The sequence below is a fragment of the Canis lupus genome, chromosome 2, assembly GCF_003254725.2.
Source record: "Canis lupus dingo isolate Sandy chromosome 2, ASM325472v2, whole genome shotgun sequence".
NCBI lineage: Eukaryota > Metazoa > Chordata > Mammalia > Carnivora > Canidae > Canis > Canis lupus.
In genome coordinates this window covers 29460989-29488720 of record NC_064244.1, presented here as the reverse complement: position 1 = coordinate 29488720, position 27732 = coordinate 29460989, and the positions used below count along the sequence as shown (strand labels likewise).

The window sequence follows — 27732 nt, the reverse complement described above, 5'->3', positions numbered from 1 at the left end:
CTAATTCAAAAACCATAAAACAGGGGATCCCTGGGGGGCTCAGCGGTTTAGCGCTGCCTTCAGCCCAGGGTGTGATCCTGGAGTCCTGGGATCAAGTCCCACGTCGGGCTCCCGGCATGGAGCCTGCTTCTCCCTCTGCCTGTGTCTCTGCCTCTCTCTCTCACTCTCTCTCTATGTCTATCATAAATAAAAAAATCTTTAAAAAAAAAAAACATAGAACAGTAAAAAGGGGTCATCCTAACAGGTATCAGAATGTGTTATAAAGCCTCAGTGAATAAAGCAGAAAGTTGCTGCCACATGTATAGACAGAAAAACTTATGCAACAGAAAGGAAATCTAAAACCTGGATTAAGTTTATAAACCAATGTCGTGTATTTAAAGGATGGCATTTCAAATAGGCAGAAAAAGGTATTTCTGCTTCTGGTGGTGGTGGTGGGCCCAGATATTCAAGGCCACTCTTCTAATGAACAGAACAGTAAAAGCCAGATAAAATGTCTTAGAAATCAGACTGAAGTTGTCAGAAATCTATGAAAAATTATGATGCCAAGATCTGAGATAATAAGGCATCCCCAGGAAGTGATCTGAGATTTGGAACAATTTTACAACTAGAAGCATCTCCTGCCCCAAAGAGAGTGAGATGCAGGTGAGTATGTGCCACAGAATGGTGGAGCGGGGCCCCGAGAATGGAGGTGACTTCTGGTAAATGCCTAGCTTATCTGGACCCCAAAGATTACACCGGGGAAATGAGAATTACTTAGAAAAATACTGACTCGGCTTTAGGTCATACCTCTCTTTCAAATTGCAAAATGTGATTCAGGATGTGTAGAGTCACTAGCCTTCTATAAGAAGCTAAGAACCATCCTCCCAAAGGAGATAGCAAATTCCTCTGCATGTTTCCAATAAGTTTCACAACACATAATTCACAATAATCAGGCAGTTGAGAAGGAAATACACACACATACCACAAAAACAAAAACAAAAAACAAAACAACAACAAAAAAAAAACAACACAGAAACAGAGAATACAGATAAAAGATTTAACCTTCATGGACCTTGAAATAATTAGTCTTAATATTATCAGAGAAATGAAAGATGAGATGAAGAAATTCTCCAAAAAATTAGACTTTATAAAAAGCAGCAAGTGGTCATCTAAAAAATGAAAAATATAGCAACTGAAATTAAAGACTCACTGGATGGGTAAAAGTAGGTTAGACTCAGAAAACAATAAAGAAGAAAAAACTGCTACATAGATCTATAGAGGGCCTCCTGGGTGGCTCAGTGGTTGGGCATCTGCCTTCGGCTCAGGTCATGATCCCGGAGACCCTGGATCGAGTCCCACATCAGGCTCCCTGCATGGAGCCTGCTTCTCCCTCTGCCTGTGTCTCTGCCTCTCTCTGTGTGTCTCTCATGAATAAATAAATAAAATCTTTAAAAAAAATGTAGAAAATGGGAGAATACAATGCACAAGAGAAAGAATAGCACAGAAGCAATACTTGAAAAAAAAAATGCTAGTAATTTTCTGAAAATGAGAAAGGGGATTGAGCTGCCAGTTAAAGGAGTATATGAACTACGAGCAAATATGTGATTTTCATGTAGTGCTTGATGACATCATGATAAAATCATAACCAAGGGGACAAGAAACTCTAAAAGCAACTAGAGGAAAAAATACAGACAACTTTCAAATGAATACCTTCTGAGAATAAGTAATAGGGTTAAGAAAACAATATATGGAATCCCTGGGTGGCGCAGTGGTTTAGCGCCTGCCTTTGGCCCAGGGCGCTATTCTGGAGGCCCAGGATCAAATCCCACGTCAGGCTCCCAGTGAATGGAGCCTGCTTCTCCCTCTGCCTGTGTCTCTGCCTCTCTCTCTCTCTCTCTCTGTGTGTGTGACTATCATAAATAAATAAAAATTTAATAAAAAAAGAAAGAAAACAATATATTTGAAGTGCTGAAAGACACTCCCAATCCAGAATCATATATCCAACCAAAATTCCCTTCAAAAGTGAAGGTAAAATAATAATAATTTTTTATACAAACCTAACAGAGTTCATCACTGTTAAATATACACTAAAGGAAATAATGAGGAGTGACTTTCTGGCCGAAGGAAAAATGTCCCAATGAAAGCATTGAGCTGCAGGAAGGTGTGAGGAAGGAAAGGTAAAGATTTGGGCAAACCAAATACATATCAAGTGCTTGAAATTTTTAAAAATAGTATCTTCTGGAATGTAAAATGAATTTAGACTCAAAAGGAAAAGCAAAAATATCTTTGAGTTTGGGAGAGAGTTAAATGAAGTAAGAATTGCAAGATCTTTGTCTTGTCTTAAATGAGGTAAAAGTGTCCGTTTGTGTTAGGTGTTCATAAGTCAAGAATGCATACTATAGTGTCTCTGATAATCTATGAATAATAATAAAAATGGTTTGATTAAAAAGCTAAGGGGAGATAGAATGATAGAAATAATCTAAAATATTTACTCTAAGGGCGAAGAAAGAGCCTAAAAATAGGAAGTGACTACTACGGTGGTAAATCTAAACACAAATTAATGAGTTATTACTTTAAACACAAAAAGTCTCTAAGAAAAAGGTCAAAAATTGTCAGAATTAAAACACACTTGCCTACCTGTTCACATTTACACACTAATTCTGTGTTGTTTACAAGAGATTCACTATAAGACTATGTATAGGTTCTACAGGAGATGATATGAGATCAAATAAATTGTGAATGCATATATTGGCGGGGGGGGAAAGGTTTGCAATCAATGAGCTAAACCTCACTTTAAAAGTAGGTAAACAACGGCAAATAAAACTCAGAAGGTACAATCATGAAAAACAGAAAAAGTAAAATAATAATTAATAAAAAAATAATAAAACAGAAAATGAATGGACCACAGAGAGGATCACTAGAGCCAAAAATGTGTTCGTTTTAGAGAGCTGGTAAGTTTGTAGTGAAGCTGTCCTAATAAATTGTACTAGGACAACCAGTTCCATCTGAAGAAAACAAAAGTAAACGTGATGTGTATCTCCAAATGTGCACCAGGTTAAGTTTCTGATGGATAAAGACTTAATTCTTAAAAAATGGAACCATGAAAATAATGTATGGAAAATAATGTACGGAACAAATAATGCTTCTTCATATGTGTGAAGTAGATATTTTATAATATCTGAAATCCAGCGCACATCAACAGAAGTTGATGAACTTGATTACACTTAAAGACACGGGTGGCTCGGTGGTTTAGCGCTGCCCTCAGCCCAGGGCCTGATCCTGGAGACCTGGGATCAAGTTCCACGTCGGGCTCCCTGCAAGGAGCCTGCTTCTTCCTCTGCTTATGTCTCTACCTCTCTCTCTCTCTCTCTTTCTCTCTCTCTCCCCATGTCTCTCATGAATAAATGAATAAAATCTTTAAAAAAAAAAAAAGGTCTATTATATTAAAAAGGAAGCTCTTCATATGCAAAGATAAAACTACCCAAGAACTGAAAAAAAAATGTTTGGGTCCATATTTCAGAAAAAAAACATAGTTATCCTCCTAATAAACTGAAGGTTCCTAAAAACAAGATATAAAAAATTGATTGTAAATGATGAAGAAGTCTAAAGAAAACCGAGGAAAGGCCATGAGTGAAGAGGAACCTTTAAACAGAAGAAAAGGCACTTAGCTCCCCAGATGCTACCAGCAAAGGAAAGTTCTGATTCTCAGCAACCCTAGTTTTCACTTTTGGCACAGTTTCAAGTGTGAGCTAAGCCCTGCTGGTATGGCCTGGGCAGGAGGGACGTGCCCATCTGCCTTGGCGTCCACACCCACGTCCAACCCCTGGACAGGCACTGTGACAACACGGTCGAAATCTCAAATGCATAACTGCCTCTGAACCCACAGTGTAGCTCTTTGGATTTCCCATTTATCCATTGAAATATGTGCCATGGGACACGCAAGCAAGGTGACGCAAAACATTGTCAACAACCTCAACGTTCATTAACAGAAGGTTAGCGAAGTAAAGTATGATGAATCCATGCCGTGCTGAGCTATTGAATGGAAAGTTTGAAAGAATAAAAAAGGACTCAGTGCTGTAGGGAAAATCTGTAAGATACATATTTCTAGGTGACTCAAACAAGGGACATGGTAATGTGCCTTTTATGAAAACATTTTTTTGTTAAAGGCCTAACATAGCATTGTACACCTGTACCTACCTGTCTGAACAGGTGTGTGGAAATCCTGGAGACGCACAGAAGCAGGGAGACTAGAGGGCTGGCCTGGGGGCACTAGGAGGAGGAGCCAGATGCCTTGGGGACAGTGACCATAAGGCTTTCTCAGTGCACATCTTTAAACATAAATACGAAAGGCATAATAGATATGCACGTACCTGCATATATGCATATGAACAATGTCGTGGGTTGTGCAATTTCAGCCCCTCCTTGCAGATTCTCAGTGGAGGGCACCGCAGAGCAAAAGCAGAAGGGGAGTCATTGCCTTAGAACTCCATGTGACCAGGATACGGCGGGGCAGCCCTCAGCTCCCACCCTGGTAGCACGTCTGTTGCAGAACCATGTGATATATTACAAAAAAAAAAAAAAAAATCACACGGAAATAGAAAATAATCATAAAATGAATTAAAAACATAAGGATTGGAAAGGCAGGACAAAGCAATCATTATTCGTAAGAGATATAATTGCCTCTATCGAAAAGGCCAAAGAATCTGCAAATATTGAACTAATGTTCTTTCAATTTGCTATCAGTGCAAACAGAAGTATGTTTAATGCCATGTTTTTCATTAAACCAATAAAAGCTAATTTAGTCCGCACTGAATTCTAAAGTGGGAATAATTCATTCATCTTAACCCTTTGCTGTGGGTGCTTCCTTGAAGTGTCCTGGAATGGTTTGATATGTTAGCTTGTTCTATCCACTTGGACCAAAAAACTGCAGAAAACAGGACCATATCTTATGCTGGTTTTTAAGCCCCTGGACCATCTCTGTCTTTGGGTGAAGAGTTTGTGTACAATAAACCTACCCCTTTGTAGACAGTATTCAAGTTGAGTAAATGCAACAGGACATCTGCCTCCTAGATGCTGTGAGTGATCAAGACCATGCAGTAACCTGGGGCACAGGGTGGTCTCCAGACCAGCAGCAGCAGCATCACTTGGAGCTTAGAAACACAAATTCAAGGGGCACCGGGTGGCTTAGTGATTGAGCATCTATCTGCCTTTGGCTCAGGTTGTGACCCCAGATCTTGAGATTGAGTCTCATGTCGGGCTCCCCAGAGGGAGCCTGCTTCTCCCTCTGACTGTGTCTCTGCCTCTCTCTCTGTGTCTCTCATGAATAAATAAATAAAATCTTAAAAAAAAAAAAAAAACAGAAATTCTACTTTACACGGAAGGTCTTGGGTGGGTTTTACCACACTCTGCAGGTGCTCCTATGCATGCTGGAGGGTAAGGGTTACTGGTCCAGAAGCCAGAGTCAGGGTCCTCAGTGAAGAGGCAAGATGGCACAGTTATCTTAGAAAATTAATCATCTCATGACTTGTCTCAGACAGTAATTGTGGGCACCAGTATTCTTCAACAGTCTTGTACTCAACTGATTATTTTGTGAACAGTTGCTCTTGACCCCCGATGCCTAATGTGCAATCCCCTTTTCAATCCTCAGTGTGCAGGAGCTTTCTCGTGCAGGGCTTGTTGTAGCTTCAAAGGGTCTGGGGCGATCTCTAATATTCTGCATTTATTTTTTTTTTTTAAGATTTATCCATATATTTGAGAGAAAGAAAGAGCAAGGAGATGGAAGGGGTGGGCAGAGGGAGAGGGAGAGAAAGAATCTCAAACAGACTCCCTGCTGAGCGTGGAGCCCAACACAGAGTTTGATCTCATGACCTGACCCTAAAGCAAGGGTCAGACACTCAACCTACTGTGCCACCCAGGTGCCCCATTCTGCATTTATTTTTAATAAGCAATGTAATTAATCTTGCTTCTGTTGGAGGGACCACAGTTGAGACATATCACTATGTGATTGTAAATCCTAACTGTGATTGTAAATCCATGATTGACGTCATCTGGGAGATTGTTAAAAAATCCAGACTCATAAGTCCCATCCCAGACCTACAGAATCATCATCTTCATTTTGGCAAGATTCCCCAGTCACTTGTTCTGCGCCCTAAAGTCTGAGAAGTGCCATTGCACGTGGTGCATGAGGACACCAGGGGCCAGGACTCTGGCAGTACATCGGCCGAAGGGAAAGTAAAACAATTTCCAAATCATTTTTGTCTGATTTCCTTTCCTGACACTGTTGAATTATACCATGTTTATTCTATTTCTTGATTTCCAATTACTTTTTTCTCCTTCATGACTGCAGCTCTGGAAAAAAAAATCTAATCTGTAATATGTTTATAATATTACACATATAAATAGCTCTAATTAAAGCTCAATGGAAAATATATGGAATTAGAGATGAAATTGATGCAATTAACAATAATTTATCTGGAACCCTTTATGTTTCAGTATATCAAAATAAATTAGTTGATTGTAGGAAGTTAATAATTAATTTGAGATGTTTATGGTAAGATATTGACCCAATAATGTATTCTGTTTTCTTTCTAGATTTTAATATTTATATAATTTAGAAGTTGGTTTAAAAAGGGGGGGATATTTTAAACTCTTATAATTGGATCTATTTCTATTAATTTATAGTCAAGAGGAGTACATTTATTTAAAATAGAGAAATACCATTTGCATTGCATTAGCATTTACTAAGAGGGACAAAATCTTGGTACTTATTAGTATAAAAGAGCTTATTAGACATAGCCTTGAATTGATTATTGTATTAGCAAACCTTTTTTTTTTTTTTTTTTATCATGGCTGTTTGGATACCCAGCCATTTTTCTTTTACTTTGTCTTTGGAGTTATTTTTCTTTACCTATGCTTTTTTTTTTTTTTTTTTTTTTTTTTTTTTTTTGCTTGTGATTTTCATAATTGATTCATCCTTTTTTCCATATTTATGCCTTACGGACAGTCCTCTAGCTCTTGGAAGTATATTTCATGGCTAAAAGTATCTAGATGCCTCATAATTAGTGATATTCTTAATTAAGTATCTAAAGGCTGCAGAAGGCTTGCTTAAACCAGGGCAGAAACTGTGGGCAGTGGGATGGCCACAAATCCTTTGGGAAACAAGATGGGATAGAAACAAGCATTGGATAGATGTTTGAGACACTGGGGCAGGAGGTACTGGTAGGTCTCTTCATCTGAATTACAAACATGACTACCTCACACTCCATCACCTTGGAGATATTTCTTAAAGACCACATCATCAGAATTACAAATGCCCTGGAGAGGAACACACTTTTAAGTTCCTTTGAGCGATCTTTAGATTTCAGAATGCATGAGAATAAGACAGCACTGGAAATGGATAAGGGACCAGACCAGGGAGCCATGAGTACACCACACATGAATTATCCCTACATAATAGATTTTCTAACTCAAGAGTTTTTTAAAGTAAAAGACAGATTCTATCAACAGGCCTGTTATGAATAGAGAAATTTGCATTCTAAAATTTACATTTACATAGAGAGAAAAGTTCGACTAAAGAACCATAGAGTAAGAAAAAGATGAGGACACTGGCTGGGATGCAGACCCTACTCTAGACGGGAAAGCCTGACTGTCCACTCTGCGTCGATCTGCTTCACTTTGGTTAATTTGCTTCATCTCTCTGGGCACAAGTTTGCTCACCTCTTCAGTAAATTGGACCAGATGATCCCTAATGTCCCCTCATTGCCTTTGTTTTCCAAAGAACAATAACAAGAGAAAAAGAAAATGAGTAATTTAAATTTTCCCTTTAACTAGTTTTAAAATTACCACCTTAGGCTTACAGATCTGGAGTTATTTTCTATGACTCAGTGAATTAAAAAAATACAAAAAAAATTATTGGAGAAAAGGGAAAATGGTTTAGGCAAAGCAATAAAGTCATTATTTAATATTGAAGCTCCAGGCTTTGTGATTTTGAGTAGTTTGAAGCTGGGTGAGTATTTTATTTCTTCCCACATATTAACCCATTCTTTAAAAGAGGTAACTTCCTGCCTTCCAAGGACTGCAGTAATTTCTGACGTCTTTCAGACATTGTACTAATTACATTATTAACTGCATATGAATTTCATTTTTAAAAGTAAGAAATGAAATAATTGTTAAATTTTTGCCTGAAGACTTGAGAATGTCCTACATAAATTAATGACTCCCATTAGAATGAATTTCACTATGAATGCACACGTGAATAATAATTATTGATAGGAATAAAAGAAATCCACCTCGTTTTAATGTGCCAAAGTGGTAGTAATGAGTAAGTACAGTTACACCTGGATGAAATTAGCTAGAAAGATGATCACCAATTGTTTATAAATGTTGGTTTTAGAAGGAATTGCAACTTTCAAATAATTTTCTTTGAACAAATCGTATTTCTTTAAATAATCCCAGTATTTTGCTCCTTTACTATCTTAAGGCTCAAAGATGATAATAGTGTTTGGTGTTTGGACATAATACAGAGTGAGTGAATGCTACTGTATGAGATAAAAGCAAAAAACTGTGGGAAACAAGATGATAAGAAGCCGCATTTGCGCATATGGGGGAGCACCCTAAAGAGGCTCTTATCTCAGCATTAGAATGTCCTTTATCAATTTGCCAATTAATAGTTCATTATAGGGATGCCTGGGTGGCTCAATGATTGAGCATCTGCCTTCAGCTCAGGTAGTGATCCCAGTGTCCTGGGATCGAGTCCCAAATCGGGCTCCCTGCATGAAGCCTGCTTCTCCCTCTGCCTATGTCTCTGCCTCTCTCTGTGTCTCTCATGAATAAATAAAATCTTTAAAAATAAATAAATAAATAAATAAATAATCAACAAAACAAATCTTTAAAAAAATAGTTCATTATAACAGTACTTTAATCAATAAATCCGTAACTAATAATGTAAGACTTAATTGAATTTGCACGTCTGCTATTTTGGGATTCAGCAAAATTGGGACTCTTCCTCACCAACTGACCAGGAGTTTCTCTGAGAAGGATATTTCAGGATGCCAAGAGACAAAGAATCAGCTCTATAGTTTGTTAAATGGTACTTCGTCAAGGAGGTGGTGATAACTCTTGGGTGTTACTCCTGCTGCTTTCTCTCCTCACCTCTGGAGAGCCTTGCCCCCACCCACAAACCTGCAAGCTCATCAGTCAACAGGGAAGCACAGGGATTTGCCCACAGCTCTCAGCTCAGTTTTGTGGAGAAGACCAGATGACCAGTCTTATAAAAGGTGTGTGCTGGGGGAGGGACACCTGACCCCATTCGGCACCGTGAATCTCATTGATCAGTCACGGGAGCCAAGCATTCACAATTCCCTTATTTAATCTGAGGCTCATAGGAAGATAGCATCTGATTGAAGCTCTCTTAATGAGGCACCAAGAGACTGTATTTCGCTGTTCTATAATAAAAACATGGAATAGAGGCTTCTACAGTCTCCTAACAAAGAGATTCTACAGGTTTTACGTTTCTTTCTTTCTTTTTTTTTTTTTTTTTTATAGAAAGCCTCTGGGAAAGAAGTACATCTTGGAATAATGTACTGAAAAGCAATAGACAATGCTCAAAATCTATTAATTCTGATTCCACATTTTTTAGAAAAGAGACATTATAACATGATGAATGCCAGGTTTCTGTTGTTACCATTCTAATGACAACAAAATGGACTTGGCCCGCCTTCATAACAGCATCTTAGAAATATTAGCATATTACAGTGAGATCTTATATTTTATGTATGTTATATAAGAAAGAGATTTGCATAAGTCATGTTTATTAAAAGTTTCTGGCCAATTTGCCCCATTCTGACATGTTAGAAGAGCAGAAATTATGGCTAGTGATTAAAAACCACTTTTTCCATGCTATACCTAACATAGATCATGAACATTGTGTCACAATGGTTTGGTTGGGTTTTTTTTTTTTTCTTTTCTTTTATATCATATTGGATGACTGTTGTCAGGGAGGAAAAACTTCTTCTGCCCCTCTAGGTCCTTCTAGCTGGACTAAGAGTCAAACTGATATGAGACCATATTCACAAGAGAAAATCCAATTTAATTTCATATGTACAGGGAATCCACACAGACATGGAAATTTCACAGTGAGGCAAAATGAAGTATAGAAGTCATCCTGAACAAAGGACAGAGGGTTGGGGTTCTGGGACTTCAAAGGGAAGGAATACAATTCACAGGAAAATGAAAAAGAGCAAGCGTTTGGTAAACCGATGTTTGCTGGGCCACCCAGAAGCCACGGGACAAAGAGAGGGCCTTGATGGAACAGACCTTGCTAGGTTCCTTCCAGCCACCGCACCTGCTTCCTAGCATAACGCAGTTATCCGTGGTGAGTGCCCTCTTCCTGGAGCAGGTCCTCTACCTAAAGTCTCTTTAACCTATTGTGGAGAAGGTAAAGAGCTTTTCCTGAATCTGCTGGATTTTGATTGCTTCTAATTCAAGATAATCGTTATGCCAAAGTGACCCATCTTGGGGCAACCTGCACTTGGCCCCTACATTATGTGTAAGAATATCTAACCCAAGGTTTGGAACCAGTGACTTATTAGAAATCTGTATCTCCCACCCTTGACTTTTTCACTTTTGCAATGAAATCTCCAGATATAGCCCCATAAGGCCAAAGGAACAGATTTGCAGTTCAAGACAAATCATGGACCATTATTTTCCCAGTTGGGGAAAGAAATGAAAAATGAAGAATGTCATCTATTAACCATATTGTACAGGGCAGCTGGAATATGAAGAAATAACCTGTGGATTTATTGATGTAAGGACGTTCTTTTGAGTTTAATTTAGAGAATACAGAATGTAGACGGAAATCAGAGCTTAAAACAATCTTATAATCTGATAAAAATTGAACACATTTCTTTTGAATTGGCATAATCATGAATCAGGTATAGACAAGGGTGTCCATAAAAGTCCATAAGACTTTTTTTTTTTCTTTTTGTCAACAGATAGATTCTGGAGGTTGGGTTGGCAGTTAATACAGTTTGCTCTCAAGATGAGACACAGAAACTGTAAAAAGTCAGCTAGGATTCCTTGGCACATTTAAAATGATGGAAAACCCTACCATTTTCCCCCATCATCTTCCCTTGCACTGTTTTTAAGTCTCTTGGCTTGTGGGCAGGGATAGTTGGGGCAGGGATAGCTGTGCCTACTTTATTATTTTTCACAGCATCTGATTCTTTCCACTCACCCCATGCTGCCACTTTCTTCAACCACTTTCACAGACACATTAGCTTGTGGGCAGTGGTTTACTGCTGAGCTATTCTCCACTAAAAGCCATCAGTAGCCCCGCTCCAACTGAGAACCAAAGAAGGTTACAATAGAGTACTTTGCTCTAATCAAAGTGGGAGACCATGGATTTATAGCTATGTCCGTGTGCCTGTTCTCAAGGGGGTTCCCATTAGAAACGCACAGGAAGCCTTAGAGCAGGGTCCCTAGCATGAGTGGTCACTGACGTTAGTGGACCATGTTGAGTCCTTTAAAGGACGCTGTCCCTTGAGCCCTGCTAGACCACATGTTCTCAAGTCCAAATTGTTTCTAAGTTATTTAGAACTGAAAGGCCATAATAGTATAAAAAACAATTTTGTAGATTACATAACCATCTCTGATTGCAAAATGCTTTCAACCCCTTAGATCCCTTGTTTAACAAAGTGTGAAAGATGTTGGTTATTGTGTGATGGAAATAACACAATTTGTTGTGTTCCAACAGTGCCAGCCAGTCATGACATCCAGGTGACTCTCAAAATTCATGTGAACAGTATATATTCATTCTCCAAAATCATGAAGGCATAGAGGAAAGACTAGGGAATCATTAGTGGTGAATGGTTGTGCAGCAAATTTATGTAAAAGTGCATGGCATCTATTTTTGATCTGAGACCAGTAACCCATGGAATCACAGTCTTAAAATATTTCACTTACTGTGCAATGAAAAAATTGTCATTAAATGAACATACTAACATGAGTATTTGACCTTTCCACCTGTCTTAGAAACTCTGAGAAACTATTTTAAATGAATAAGAAAGCACATTTATAGTAACCTTTTTCTCTCTCTTATAAGCTTATTATATATTTTAGAAATGAAGGAATTTCTTGTAATATATTCCTACAAGTAAAGTAACTTTCAGACTCATACAACATTTATATAATTTTGTTCAGAAGAATATATTATGGCTTATTTTAAACTGCCTAACTATTGGAATAGTATTTGGGCATAAATATGGACAGGACAAAGTGCATAGATTTTAGTCATATAAATATTTTCTATCCAATTCTATTGGCCAGAAAAGATAGAATTGTTATCCACTCATAGAATAGAAAAATAAGACATAAAATACTCTAAGTTGGACGTCCTTCAGCAGCTTTGGCCAAACTACACAGATGAGTTAAGCAAGCTGATTTTTTTTTTTTATACTTGATATTTGGGTAACACTACTTCCTCACAACTTTTAAAATTTATTTTGCAGTTTCCTGCACTAAAAATTACAGAAGCTATGACTCAAGTAAAAGAAAATTTAGAATTAGATAAAAACTCAAGAAAACTTTGATTGGGTTCCCGAGGCTCCTTGAAATTGAGTACCTCACCATTCTAATTGAACAAATAAATATCAAGATATTGAACTGAGTTCTATTCGCCCATCCAGGGAAGGAGATTTTAATACCAGATTCCCTCAATCACCCTATTTGGTTGTGTCTTCACTCCCCTCCACATCCATGGGTGATCTGCTGATTAGCCAGGGGAAATCTCCAGCGGTGGGAAGAGGGTTTTAGCCTCACAAGCGCTGTGTTTGGTATTTAGTTTCATTAATAGCAATTCTGATCTCCTGCCTGGTGCATCCAAAGAAATAGCGATACAGATGTGTTAGGTGGTAAGGGCAGTACTCTCTGTCCTATGCTAGTGTTCTGTTATTTCTCAATAGATTTTCAACAGTCTTTGCACATCCTCAATTGCTTGATATCTCTTCCATTATCCAAGGTCAGAAAAAACCATATGGCTTTATAAAGATCAAAAAGCAGAGTCAGGAACCCACACTTTTAAAAGTGAAGAACTCCCCCACTGCCTATTTTAGAATCAAATACACATGGCACACTAACTGTAAAAAATTTACATGGCCAACTGAACCTACTTGGAAGTAGAATAATGTGTCTGTTAGGGCTGAAAGCATAAGGCCACCTTCCAACAGGAAAGTAGTAGAGTGTAGACATTAAGGGAAAAGAAATTAAGGAAACTGGATTGAGAGACTCTGAATGGTAGGTACGAATGACAGAAAATGGAGAAATTAAATGAGAAATTAACCTCTCAGTCTCTGAGGTCACTCTTAGTGTTGAAATTCAGTTGTTTTAAAGAGTCTTTATTACTGGAGACATGATTTTCTCATAGCCAAGGGGAAAGTTCAATTACTGCACCCAACTAATCGTCCATTTTAAATCATTTTTGTGTAAAGATTGAGTGTATTGGATGGATTTGTCATACTCAGAATGAAACTGGTACAGATGAAATGCCTGTTAAGGAGCATTAACTTCACTATTTTCTCATTTGCTATAAAAGCCTGGTAAGCACCAAGATTTGGGATAGACTGGGGCTTATTATCAGCCAAGTAGGGGAGGGAAGAGCTTCCTCATGGGCTTAAAAACAAGTAGCTTCTGGTTTAGAGTCTAGGGAAATTAAAAAAAAAAAAAGTCTCTGTCTTGTTTTATAGGGTTAATGAGATATCACTCTCTGCTGTTATAACTCACTTGTTTTCTACATCCCACTGCCCCATAAATTTTAATGGATTTTTTTTATGTCAACCCCATTTTTCCAGTCATTACCATCCATGTGCTAATCAAACAATTATCTTGTCATTCCTTTTATAAGACCTTCTGTAAAGACCCACAGAATCCTTTCAGAATTATGGAGATCCAGTAATCTTCAGATCATAAACATTGTTTTATTGAACATTTGATGGATAATTTGAGTAAAGAAACAAATGCCAAACTAGTAAATATTCTATATAAATAAAGGGAGTATTTAAATATTATTGAAATTTATTAAAAGCTGGCATATGTTGTTTTTATGACTTTTAGAGATTCTCGATAAAAAGAACTGTGAACAATTTTAATTGCTGTATTTCAGCAGTTGTCCAGTATTAGCTCACAGCAACAACAGAGGACCTATAGGAACACGGTTACCAAAACTGGCTTCTTTATGATGTAGCTCAAATTATGGTTTTATACTTGCCAAATCTGATTTTGTGTTTGACTTTGGAACCGGTCATGATAATGGCGTCTGTGACAGTCCTCATGGACATATATTAGTACTAGCTAAATTTGGAAAGCTGAAGAGACAAAAAAAGTGTGAGATGTTATGAACTACAAAGTTATTTCTGATTCTAAATATGTCCCTCAGGTGCTCTTACAAGCTACATGTCCTCCCAGGTTCCATGTTAACATCGGGTACAAGATTTGGCATTAACCTATCTTGCACAAGTATGTGCCATCAAATGCAGAAATCTTGGCACCCATTTTTGGATGGACTATTTCCAGGAAAAACAATGATTTATCAAGCAGTTCCAAGTGAAGTACCTAGTGAAGAACATAAAGCTGCAATGGCTTACAGATGCCCAGGTTTAGGAAATAAACCAATCACCAGTTCTAAATGGTGTGAGGAGGAGCTACCTCCAAATGTAAAACCACAACCAGGAAATGAAAAGCTGCTATCAGAAACAACCCCTCAAAAGTAAAGGAAGCTTGAGGGCTAAGAAAGCTGAAGAGCAGGGAGTGAGAAGTGGCAAGAGTCCCGAGTGGCTCTGCTCCTGCCCCTCACAGCATACCATGAAAGACTGCCTCTCAATCACCTCTTGAGAGCACCAGACAGACCAACAGATCAAGAACCTAAACAAGAAGCTCCAAGCGATTGAACAACTGAGAAAAGAAGCAGCACCTGGAAAATAGCTAGAAAACACTATTCAAAGAAAATGCAGCAAGAGAGAGCCTTTCTCCAGGTGCTGGAAGACATGGATTTGGGGATTCAAAGAGTCAGAGAAAGCAAGTTATCAGAAATCAAGACAAACACATCTGTTAAATCCACCAGCATATATGGAGTACCCATGTGTCCACTCTTAAAGTTCATCTATAACTTTAACCATTTATCCAAGATTTTTTTTTTTAAGAAATAGGACAAGAAATGATAAAATATATAAGAATACATCTAGCGGGACATGTCTAAGAACTCTACAGAATTGCCTCTCCTGTTTCAGAATCACCAATTTAGAAGTTCAACTACATGTGCATGGTAAATTTATTTTTGACAAAGATATCAAGGCAATTCAATGAGAAGCAGAAAGTCATTTCGACAAGTGATACCAGAACACTAGACATTGACCCTCTACTCATAGCCACACATTTAAAAACTTGAATAAAACTAAATTATCTAGAAGAATATGTAAAAGAGAATAAAAGTTTTATGATTCTGGATAAACACACACACGAATCTTACAAGAAAAAATTAATAACTTGATATGTATTAAAATTAAAATGATTTTTTCTTCAAAGAACTAAGAAAATCACACCATCAAGAAAAAAAGGGAAATGAACAGCATGAGAAAATACTTCCAATATAAACATCAAAGATAGGACTAGTCTGTAGATTATAAAAATCCCCTTACAATTCAGCAATAGGAAAGCAAATAACCCAATAAAATGGGCAAAATATTGAATAGTAGTGCTTCACAAAATAAGATACAAAAATCCCCCCCAATACAAATGGCCAACAGACACATGGAAAAATGCTCAACATCACTCAGTATCAGGGAAATACAAATCAAAACTACAATGAGATGTCACCTCACACCTGTCAGAATGGCTAAAATCAACAACACAAGGAACATTGGGTGTTGGTGAAGATGCGGAGAAAGATGAACCCTCTTACACTGTTGGTGGGAATGCAAATTGGTGCAGCCACTCTGGAAAATAGTATGGAGGTTCCTCAAATAGTTAGAAATAGAACTACCTTACAACCCAGCAATTGCACTACTAGGTATTTCTCCAAAGGATACAAGCATAGTGATTTGAAGGGGCACCTGCTCTCCGATGTTTATAGCAGCAATGTCCACAATAGTCTAAGTATGGAACAAGCCCAGATGTCCATCGACAGATGAATGGATAAAGAAGATGTGGTATTACTCATCTATCAAAAAGAATAAAATCTTGACATTTGCAAAGATGTAGATGGAACCAGAGGATATTATGCTCAGCGAAATAAGTCAGTCAGAGGAAGACAAATGTCATGTGATTTCATTCATATGTAGGATTTAAGAAACAAAACAGATGAACATGGGGTAGGGAAGAAATAATAAAATCAGATGAAAATAAAGAGGGAGGCAAACCATGATAGCCTCTCAACTCTAGGAAACAAACTGAGGGTTGCTGGAGGGGAGATGGGTGGGGGTAAAGGATAACTGTGTGATGGGCATTAAGGAAGGCACTAGATGTAATGAGCATTGGGTGTTATATGCAACTGATGAATCACTAAATTCTATCCTTGAAATGACTAATACACTATATAACTAAATTGAATTTAAATAAAGAATTCTTTCAAAATCCCCCCAAATACACAAATTTCCCTTGAAAAAATACATTAAAGGATGCTCAATATCAAAAGTCAGTAGGGAAATGCAAATTCAAACCACAATCAGATACCCCCACCCACTTTCTAGAATGGTGAGAAGGACTTGCCTGAGAATGTAGAACCACTGGACTCTCATACACTGTGTGTAAGATTAGAAACAGTTTGACATTTTATTAAACAAGGTAAACATACACTTGTCACAAGAAGCAGCCCTTCCACTACTGGGTATTTACCCAAGAGAAAGAAATGTATATAAAAAAACTTATTACATGAGTGTTCATAGCAGCTTTACTTATAATAACCAAACACCGGACGCATCCCAAATGCCTATTAATAGACTTACAGGTAAACAAAACACAGTATATTTATCCCATTGAAAACCACGCAGTAATAATATGCAGCAAACTTTTGATATATACAACATGGATGGATCTCAAAATAACTGTGCTGAGTGAAAAAAAGACACAGAACACTATCACTGCTCTATGATTCCATTTTATGAGATTTCAGGAAATGCAATCTAATCCATAATGACAGAAAACAGATCACTGATTGCTGGAACAGGGTTGGAGGGAGAGATAGATGGCCCAGAGACCTAAAGTAACATCTGGGGGAGATGGAAGCGGTAGTATCTTGATTATGGTGATGGTTTCACAGAACATACAAATGTCTAAGTTCTTCAAACTGTGCAATATAAATATATGTAGTTTACTGTGAATTAATTATATCTTAGCAGAGTGGAAAAAACAAAGTTTAAGTTGACGTACAATTTAACCCACTGAGGCAAATTGTAGTTTTAGTCTGTAGCTTTATTTTCAATTTTTGAACAAAGCTCAGATGAAGAAATGATCTCAAGAATAACATTATTCCCAAATGTTATACATTCCTTGAGGTTACTTTTGGGATTCTTTCCCATCATGTAGTATCATTTCAGATTCTAATATAGTCAATTGCTGCTCAGAGAGGTCATGTGGTTTCCCAAAATTCCTATCACAGTTTCTAAAATTAAAATATCTGGTTAAAAAAAATATCTTTTGGAATGTCACTAGCAGGCTTTAAAAAGAAATGCTAAGGGAGAAATATAAGAATACACACATTTTTCAGTTAAAAAATTCAAAGAGAGTAGTTGCTAAATACAGAACTCTAAGTAGAAATTAATTCATTGTCATCTGATATTTGGTATTGTTCTTCACTCCCACATTAAGAGCTTTTTCTAAGGGCTGCAGATTACACCTGAAAGATATTAGCTAAGTCAATTGACACTAAAATGAATAAAATAAAGACTATTTTTTAAGTATGGTAACGTGTTGGACATGAATTAACACATGAAAAATGGAAATGAAATATCAGAGATTTTTTTTAACAGAAACTGAGGAGACAAGAGGTGTACAGGTCCCACATTTCAAAACCAAAACTGTCAATCATGATGAATGCAAATGTCAAGTGCCATCTTACAGAAACTCTTCTGTAGGATAAATATTTTCATTCCATAAATTGGACTCAATTGGATAAGAATTCTGGAATTTGATGGGAAACACAAGTCACACTAACATCTAGGAAACTTTACTAAGATCCAAATATTTATATGTAGTACTCTCTGCAAGTCACATCTGATATCTGGATCTTGGAGAAGCACTACCTTCATTACTAGAAAAGTTGATTGAGTTACCAAAGAGGGAAAAATATCAAAACCCATAATATGAATCACCAAACTTTTCAACCAGTATGTAACACACACACACACCCTTCAATAACACTAATAACTTGTTAAAATGAATAAAGGTTCCTCTGAGGTGAAATTTTGAGGTAGGTAAGTTATAAGTACATCAACTCTCCACTGCAAAATGATGCTGCAGTAACAAACCATAATAAGCTTTTATAGAAGTCATGGCTTTGTGAGTTTGAAATTTCGTCTGTCTCAGCTGAGCTGTTCTTTTTTAGTTGGCTCACTCACATAACCAGTTGTGAACTGGCTCTGGGCCAGGGCAGTGGGAGTATCTGGGCCCTGTCCCTCATCCTCTCTCAGACTAGCTTGAGTGTGTTCCAATGGTCACGGAGGAGGTGCCAGGGTGAGCAAGCATAACTGGCATGTACTTTTTTTCTGTTAGCATCACATTCTAACTTCCCACTGGCTAACACAGGTCACAAGACTGAGTCCAAGGTCACAGTTTGAGGCAACCACACAGTTGCACAAAAGAACTGTAAGTGTGAATCATCTTCTAGATGACCTAGATTGTTCCATCGATCTATTTAACTATTTTTCCTATGGTGTCTTAATTATTGTTATATCTGGTAATCATGTATTGTAAGAAAATGACTTTTCTTCATTTTCAAAAATGTTTTAGCTTGTGTAGGTTTTTTGCATTTCCATGTAAATTTTAAATCAGCTTGTCAATTTTTACAAAAATTCCTGCTAAGATTCTGGTTAGGGTTACATTGAACTCATAGACAAGTTTGGGAGAAATTGAAATTTTAAGGTTATTGAACATTATATTCAATGAACATGGTATATCTCTCCACTTATTTGATCCTCCTTAGTTTCTTTCTGAAATGCTTTCCTGAACCCATCTTGCATATCTTAAATTAAATGAATTTCTAAGTATTTTGATTTTTGCTGATACTGTGAGTGGATTTTTATACAATTTCTGATAGCTCATTGTTAAGAAATACTTTGTTTTTTTACATTGATTTTCTCCTTGTGATCTTGCTAAATTATTATTTCTAGTAGCTTTGTAATATTTTTCTTAGGACTATATATATGATATGTTATACATATATATATAATCATATCATATGTGAATGAAAATTGTACTATCCCCCCTTATTTTGCAATTTTTATTTCTTTTGCTTGCTTTGTTGTACTAAGATGTCTAGTATAATGATGAAGAGAAGTTCTGGGAGTAAAAGACTTTGTCTTTCCTCTGTTCTTCTATTAGAACCATCCAATTTGTCACCATTAATTTTAATGTAAACTATACATCTTTCCTAGATGCCCTTGACTACTGCTATTCTTATTTCTTGACTACTGCTATTCTTATTAAGCAGAGAACTTTTATCATTAATAAAAGTTGAACTATGTTGGTGCATTTATTGAGATTTCATATGATTTTTCTACTTTATTTTTTCAATGGAGAGAACTAATATTGGCTGTTTTAGACCAGTCTTGTATTCTTGAGATAAACTCCATCAGTCATAGTATATAATCCTTTCCACATTCTGCTGTTTAGATTTGTTAACATTTTATACAAAGTTTTGCATCTATATATGCATTGGACAGAGTCTCAGATGGCCCCATGACCTCTGACTATTCTGATCATCTTTTTTTGAATCCTGTGTCTTGTCCCTTTGCTTGACTGGGGGTATCTCCTGTGATTGACCTTTATAAACAACACAATGCAGCAAAGGGGATGGATCCCTGATTACATGTGTATGATTGTGTTTCAAATGATTGTAACTCCCATCTCACCAGAGGACTCTATCCCTTGAGCACTATTAAGAAACAAGCTATAGGTTAGGGGTTGGCATGTGGGGAGGGCCACAGAGAAAGCAGACTACAATAGCCTGTCCTGTAGGCAACATGAAGCAGACACACTGACACTTGTGTGGAACAGAATGTGACCACCACCAAGCTTGGAAGCAGATCCTCCCCTCCTCACTCCTGTCCAGCCTCAGATGAGGCCACAGCTCCCACTGACACTTTGATTATAATCTTGTAAGACTCTGGAGCAGATGATCCAAAGGGCAGACACACCAAGGGAGGACCAGGACAAAGATGTCTGGCAAGAGGGATGTTGTGTTTAATTTTGAGACCTACATGTACACTGGAGCACCAAGTACCTCGTGCTCCCTTTCATTTTCTTGAAAAAAGAAGACAACACATTGCTTCTAGTGGTTTTACAATTTTTTCCTGCTGTTTTTTCCAGTACTTCTTTTTTTGTTAGTGAATTAGTTGCATAAATTGATTTGATTCTTTGCCATTTGCCTTTACTTCTGTGATGCTTGCTTTTTGGTATTTGTCTTACTCATTGCTTGCATGTTTGCTAATGCTGTGATCAGTGTCTTACCCTGGGTTTTGGTTTTATTTTTACACATATAGTTCCCTACCTGGAGGCCAGTAAGTAGTCTGGATCTTTCACTTCTTCTGAACTCCTCATGCAGAACTGGATTCAAGCATATTTGAGTGTCCTTCCACACTGTCACACACAAAAGCATTCTATTTTACTTGAAGTAAAATTTTAAAAATCATAGTAAAAAAAAAAAAAAGTAGCCCAAAAGAATGTTATTGCTTGTCTTCTACTTTTCAAATTCCAAAAACTATCCCTCCCAATTTGTATCTTCACCTTCCAAAACAGAGCACACTTGTCTGTTTCTGTCCAAAAATTTCGGTCCTGAAATATTGTGAGTCCTTATTAGCAGTACCAAGAGCTTAGCTTACCATTTCTCTCAAGAGACTAAAAGCTCCAAGTACATGGGCTTTCATGGTTGGCCATGGTCTCCAAATTTTTAGGGTAGCCCAATAGGCTTTTACTCCAGATTTTTGCTGAGACAAAAATCATTTTTAGTATAGATTTTGAGATACCATTACCTTTACAAGTGCAGTAATACTTGTTGAACTACTTGACAGTATCTTTTACAACAAGCATTTTGGAAAAAAAAAAATCTGACATTAAGATATGACAACCTTTCTAATTTGGGCTTCTAACCACACTCCCATGAAACACCAGACACTGGGGATGGGGAGTGGTGTAGTGCCTAATGCTCAAAATTCAGGTTAGGCAGCAGGATCACAAGAGCATGGAAACAGTGGTAATAGAGATGATCAATGACTGGCCTTCAGGCATAACACCACTGATAATTGATCACCCAGGCATCAATGAGGATGGGTGGTGATTTCTGTATTATAGAATATGCCCTTTTGAAGGTCACAATATTAAACCTTTATAAGCTGGTTTTTGTGGTCTTAATGTTGAACATTTAAAGCTTCCAAATAATCTCAGCTTTTTAATTGATTTTGACAGGAACCCTTTCTTTATCACATCAAAAGATGTAGGAATATGTTGCCGAAAACTGACCTCTGTGCTCTGGAACCAAAATATAACACAAAGGCAGAGTTTGGGATAAAGAGGAACAATAGCTTTATGGCTCTTCTAGGCAAAGGAGGCTGCAGAGGGCTTTGATCTTCAACAACTGCAAGCCCCCCCAGAGGAAGGGGCTACAGGGGTTCTAGGGAAACACAGGGTCTAGCCAGTCTCCATAGGAATTGTGTCCATGCTATGAGCCTCCTTGGTCACTTTCAGGGTGGTGCCAGATTCTCTAAACAAAAGGCTAATAAAGGAGGAGGGAGGCCTGTGAAGGAGAGGGAACAGGTTATTTAAAAATCAAGTTTCCCTGAAGCATTAGTGCACTCATTTTGATTTTTGTTTATGCTTTATGCTTTTAAAGAGAGATTACAAATAGACATAAAAAGTTAATTGCTTAGATTCATAAAATCTAATTCTTAGACTCTGGTTAAAACACATAGATCAGCCTTCAGCACTTCACTGCTTTCATTTCCACCGGTATCAGCCCTTTTACCAAGATTAATGGTACTTCTAAAACATTATGGTCGTTATTGTAAAATGTCCAAGCTTTACTAAAAATAAACCCTTCTCTGACCGTTTACTGAGCCTAATTTTACCCTTCTTTCCTGCCTAATTACTTTTATAGGTTGTTTCCCTCATTAATTTAATGATGGGAGCCCTTTCGCTTAATATAGCAGAGTCAATACGGTGAGAATTGGTCTGTATCCAATCCATGTCTACTAGAAACGTGCCAGAAGTGATGTCGCTATAAATTCCAGTGCCGTACATTTCTGCAGGCTTGCACCTGTTCTACGTTTTCTCTTTCTTTCTATTTTTAATAACACAGTAGCTGAGAAAATTTAGTAGCAGTGGAAGAAACGTGGTGCCACCTTCAGAATCATTACACAGAAGAGCTCAAAGGTTCTCATTATTGCATTCTTTATAGACACGTTTCTACAGAGAGGATGCAGTTCATTACATCACAGTATGTCCTCCCATGAGCATCCCTCATGAAAAGTCTACTTAGTTTGGGGCCCACAGTGTCATACTTATCTAAACCTTGTAGACATTTTTAATTAAGTGGCCTGATCTGCCCAGAAACTGAGAGACAAGTCTGTGGTTAGGTGTCTCCTGCCTTGACTATAGATTAGAGCTGTTCTCAGATTCTTAACAACATAACCTTGCAAAGTCCCCCTGTCAGAGGACCAATCAAGTCAGACTCTAAAGGTGAAGGGGTCTGGGAATCTGTACTTTTGAGCTCCCTAAGCAATTTTAATCTGCAACTGTAGTTGAGAGGCAATGACACAATCTAAGAATATTCACGATCAGGAATGCATTTTAGCCACATACGTACACCCAGTATGTGTCTCTGCTTTTGTTTTATTGTCAATTTTAATATTCTTGTTGTAGTTTATACTTTTTTACAACCTGTCTTATACAGTTTTCATAATCAAATAAACAACACAGCATGATGGATATGAACAGAGATTATACTCAAAGAAGAAATTTGACTGTGGATCTTGAACTAGGTTACAGAATCCAGATTCCTCTGTGCTACCTTATCTGTCAAATTAATGTAGAAGGGAAAAAATTATACAGTTACTTGAAATTTATGTGTCTTTTATATTTTTAATATTTTAAAATTTTATCAAAATCTAAAGAGTTATAAATGCTTCCTAATAAAGCATTTATAGGGTGAAGATAGGGTGCTTCCTAATAAAGATAGTACTTCTAAACTGTAACAAAATAGAATCAATCAAGGAAAAAGTGTCTTGCAAGTAATCATTGATACAAATGAAACTAGAGTTCAAAAAGTGCCAATTTTATGTTATCTCCTATGATAATAATATTTTTGATACTGATAAACCCACAGGTGTGTGTACCTGCTATACCCCAAGTAGCAACAATGAGTCAAGAGCTCTAGAAATGACAGCATGTAAGATTCATGAGGGAAGAATTTTGGTCTAATGTTTATTGAAATATCCCCCAATCTAGAATAGTGCTTGACAAAGTAGGTACTCAATAAATATTTGTTAAATGTATGAATGCATAAAATCCCTATGTGGTCATTTATAAACACATTAAGGGATTCCCTCCTTGTGCACAGGTATATATTTAATACAAATATTTATGCTTAGATATAAAATAAATATAAGCATATGAATACTTACACTCAGCTATACATATAAATATCAAAATTCAAAATACATAAAGTAAAAAATAAAGTATGTAAAATCTAGGCATAAAATATTTACACTTGGATATGATCTTTGTGTGAAATACGTACCTACATATACATACACACATGGACGCACAGAATGAAAAACAATACTCATGCAGATTGGAAAGCCATGTTATATATTTAAAAACGACTGATTAGATGACATGGAGAAAATGGGGAAAACGTGTTTCCATCTTTTTCTGGGTCTCAAATTTACCATTCTGCTTTCAAATAGTAGAAAAGCATCTTCTGTGACAGAGTATGAATTATGTTGCATAACTTATCATTTTGCCATGAAGATTCAAGGTAAAATAGTTGAAGAATAATATCCATCCACTGATGGTGTTGCTAAAACAGTCTTCACAGGAAAGCAAGTAGGGAAACATTGAGATTGTATTTCAGGCTAGAAGCCTATTTTGCATTTAACGGCCACTTCCTGGAGTGGCCTTGCACCAGTAAAGCAGAGGACATTTGGAACCGGTCACGTCGCACTCTGTCATAGGCCTGGAATGCCGAGCATTCTTTGTACTTGGGAAGTTTCCAAAGAGGCGATTCAGTCCAGCTTCGCTTCAAATGAAACTCTGCCCTCACTTAAACTCAACTGCTCAGTGAGTTGTAAAGAACAGGCCTCCAACACAGAAAAAGAAAGGAAACCAGAAAAACAGAAACAAGACAGTCCGAGTTCTTTTTATTATCGCAGTTTTTAACTAACTGCTCCTTTATTGAAAACGTTGACATTTTTCTGGTGTGTTGGCCTCGGACATGTGATGGAGACACCCAGAACATGAGGTCTAAAAGCAAGAAAACCTTACTGGGTTTGTCATCAACTGCAACACATCGGCCTCACCATACTTTGTCGTCACCTGAGAGTTCATGCGTGTCCTCAGAGGCTCTGAAATTCATAAGGAACCTTGTGATAAGCAATGAAGGTGCATACTTGGTATGAAGTGTGGATTCTGTTGTTTATGCTAAATAGAGAGCAAGGCACAACCCCTTTTGTCCTGGTCCAATTTAATGGGTCAGCATACAGAGCTTCCTGGCACCTCAGAGCTCCTCCGCAGCCCACAGAGACACAGGGTCCATACGTGGGGGTCCCTGGCTGATGACAATACACAACTAGTTACAGATTCTAGGCAAACAGCTTTTTCTCCATTTACAGATTGGGCTTTCATGCCATCCTCTGCCCAGAGACCATGGTCAGGAGGTGACAAATAATGTCTTCCATGTGGAATGCTAATCTTTGGTTCATCTCCCCAAGCTAGGCAAACCAAAGCAATTTGTTATTCAGTCCATTCCATAAAAACCCTACCTAGCCAGACATGGGAAAGAATCAAGCTATAATTAGGATTTATATTTTCACAAAAAATTTTTACCCAAAACAAACTTAGGGCAACACCATATATTCAATGGATTCATAGAAAGTAAGCATTTTAGGGATGGTGGGCCTCATAGGTGGGGGTCCCTTTTTTAATGTATCATATTTTTAGTTTTTTGACCAGTGGCCTAGATGTTCAGACATAGGAAATGGTTTACACAGGCTCCTAATTTGGTTTCTTTTTTTTTTTTTTTTTTTTTTTTTTTTTTTTTTTTTTTTTTTTTTTTTTTTTTTTTAAGCCAGCAGCCTCTGTTTTATTTTTATTTTTATTTTTTTTTTATTATTGGTGTTCAATTTACTAACATACAGAATAACACCCAGTGCCCGTCACCCATTCACTCCCACCCCCCGCCCTCCTCCCCTTCTACCACCCCTAGTTCGTTTCCCAGAGTTAGCAGTCTTTACGTTCTTGGAGCCAGCACTACGGCTTGAATTGAAATATGCAGCCTACTGCTTCATTCCAGTGGAACATGCTGCAGTGTCAAAAACCTCAGTAACTCCTTTGTAGCAAAACTGACACATTAATTAGAACTTTACACCATTTCTTAGCTCTTTAAGTTCTTGATAGACATGAAGAAATTGTAAAGTCATCTCCAGGAGATGTACCCCGTTTTTCAAATCTTTACAGATGTGGCATAAACACAGTGCAGAAGAAACAGGGATGCGTAGCTGTGGAAATACACCTTCCACAGCCCTCATGAGCACATGTAACTCACCCAATGGAGGTGATAAAAACCATCCTTTCAAGATACAGTGTTTGTCTAATGATCGGAACTAAAGATACCAACTGTTGAGCATAGACTTTGACATGCCAGGATTTAGCATACATTTTTAAAACATTTTTTAAAGGTTTTATTTATTTATTTATTTGATAGAGCGAGCATGGGGTAGGGGGCCAGAGGGAGAAGCAGACTCCCCATTGAGCAGGGAACCTAACACCAGGCTCTATCCCAGGACCCCGGGATCATGACTGGCTTCACTGACTGAGCCACCCAGGCACTCCTGTCATACATTTTAAATGATGATTGGAAAACCGTCTATAAAGTTGTGAAATACTTAACCAACCCTAGTTCACAGGGTGATATTGATAATGTGTCACAACCAGATGATGGCCAGGAACGTACACTACAACGGGTCTACATTGCATAGCTGGATCTCAGGGAAATACATCCGTAAGTGATCTGGTCTGGTTCGCCACACTCTGTGAAGCTGGCGTACTTTGTGCATCACATCTGAAAATCAAGACCCGAGTGTGTTTCTCAGCTGCACTGGTAGCATGCAGCAGCCCGGAAATGACACCTTTTGTTGCAAGTAGGAGGAATCTGGTCTGTTACTAGTGACCTGTACCCTGAAACTCAGGACAGAAGCAGAGCAACACTGCTGTGAATTGTGCCAGAGACAGGTCTTCATCCGTAACATATATGTGAAGCATGGAACAGTACAACCATTGTGGGTGACTGACATATGACAGAGGACAAAATAAGAAAAAGAAATGGTTTTGAGGGTTTTGTGGAAGATGAAGAACTAACTGAAGGTAGTGAGCTTCCATGACAGAAGAAAGGTCTAGTGATCAAATGGACATTCTGACCATCAGGGTGGGCCCTGCCTCCCAGAACCTCATGAGCTCTGCCTGCCATAAGTGCTGTCCCCAGATCATGGTTTTGTTCGCAATAACCACTTACTTCTTCACCCTTTCAGGCAGCCTCATGTGTCACATCAGCCCCTCAGATGAAGGCAATGCTCTAGACTTCAGGAAGCCATAGCACCTAATTTAGTCCTAAAAACTTCCTTCCTCCAAAGGGCTAAATTTACTTTCCCATTTATCCTGGTACCACACAGGACCTACTCTGAGTAAATTGCTCTCCTATAAACACAAATCAGCTTTGCCTGACCTCCACTTGAAAACTCTGCATTGTGTGCTTTTTGATAAACATTCTGGTAACTATACTTGCCTGAATAATTCCTTGGGTTAACACTGCAGATGTCGGCCATTTCTTCAAACTGCCTGGCCAGGGAGGTAACTTTTTCTCAGATTGTGGGGTGCATCACAATGACATTTTAAAACGCGGACTTGTGGGAGCTTGCATTACATATTCTGATTGGTTGGTCAGACATGTGATCCAGCAGTCTGCAGTTTTAAAGAACATTCCAGGTGATTCTAATGCATGTACCACAATCATCATTAAATTTGACACTAGGAAATTATGGGCTCTGTAGTGCCTTATCTTAGAGTATATTTTGATATCAGATGTGAACACAACAACTTTCAGGAATGGAAAAGAAGAGACTGGATCTCCATGATTTGAGACTCTGCAACATGCTATGAGCAAATACATAAAGTAATGATTCTTCCAAGGCTTTTTCAAAGGAACACACAGACATTTACATCAGGAGCCACGTGTAATGGGAACATTACAGGGAATAGCAAGACATGCTGGGAGCCATGGCA

General features: G+C 37.8%; 1 pseudogene; it reads left to right on the top strand.

The window, feature by feature from the left end:
- The first annotated feature begins 660 nt into the window (after positions 1–660).
- LOC112658846 (eukaryotic translation initiation factor 2A-like) lies at positions 661–27046 on the top strand (annotated as a pseudogene).
- The last annotated feature ends 686 nt before the right edge of the window (positions 27047–27732 follow it).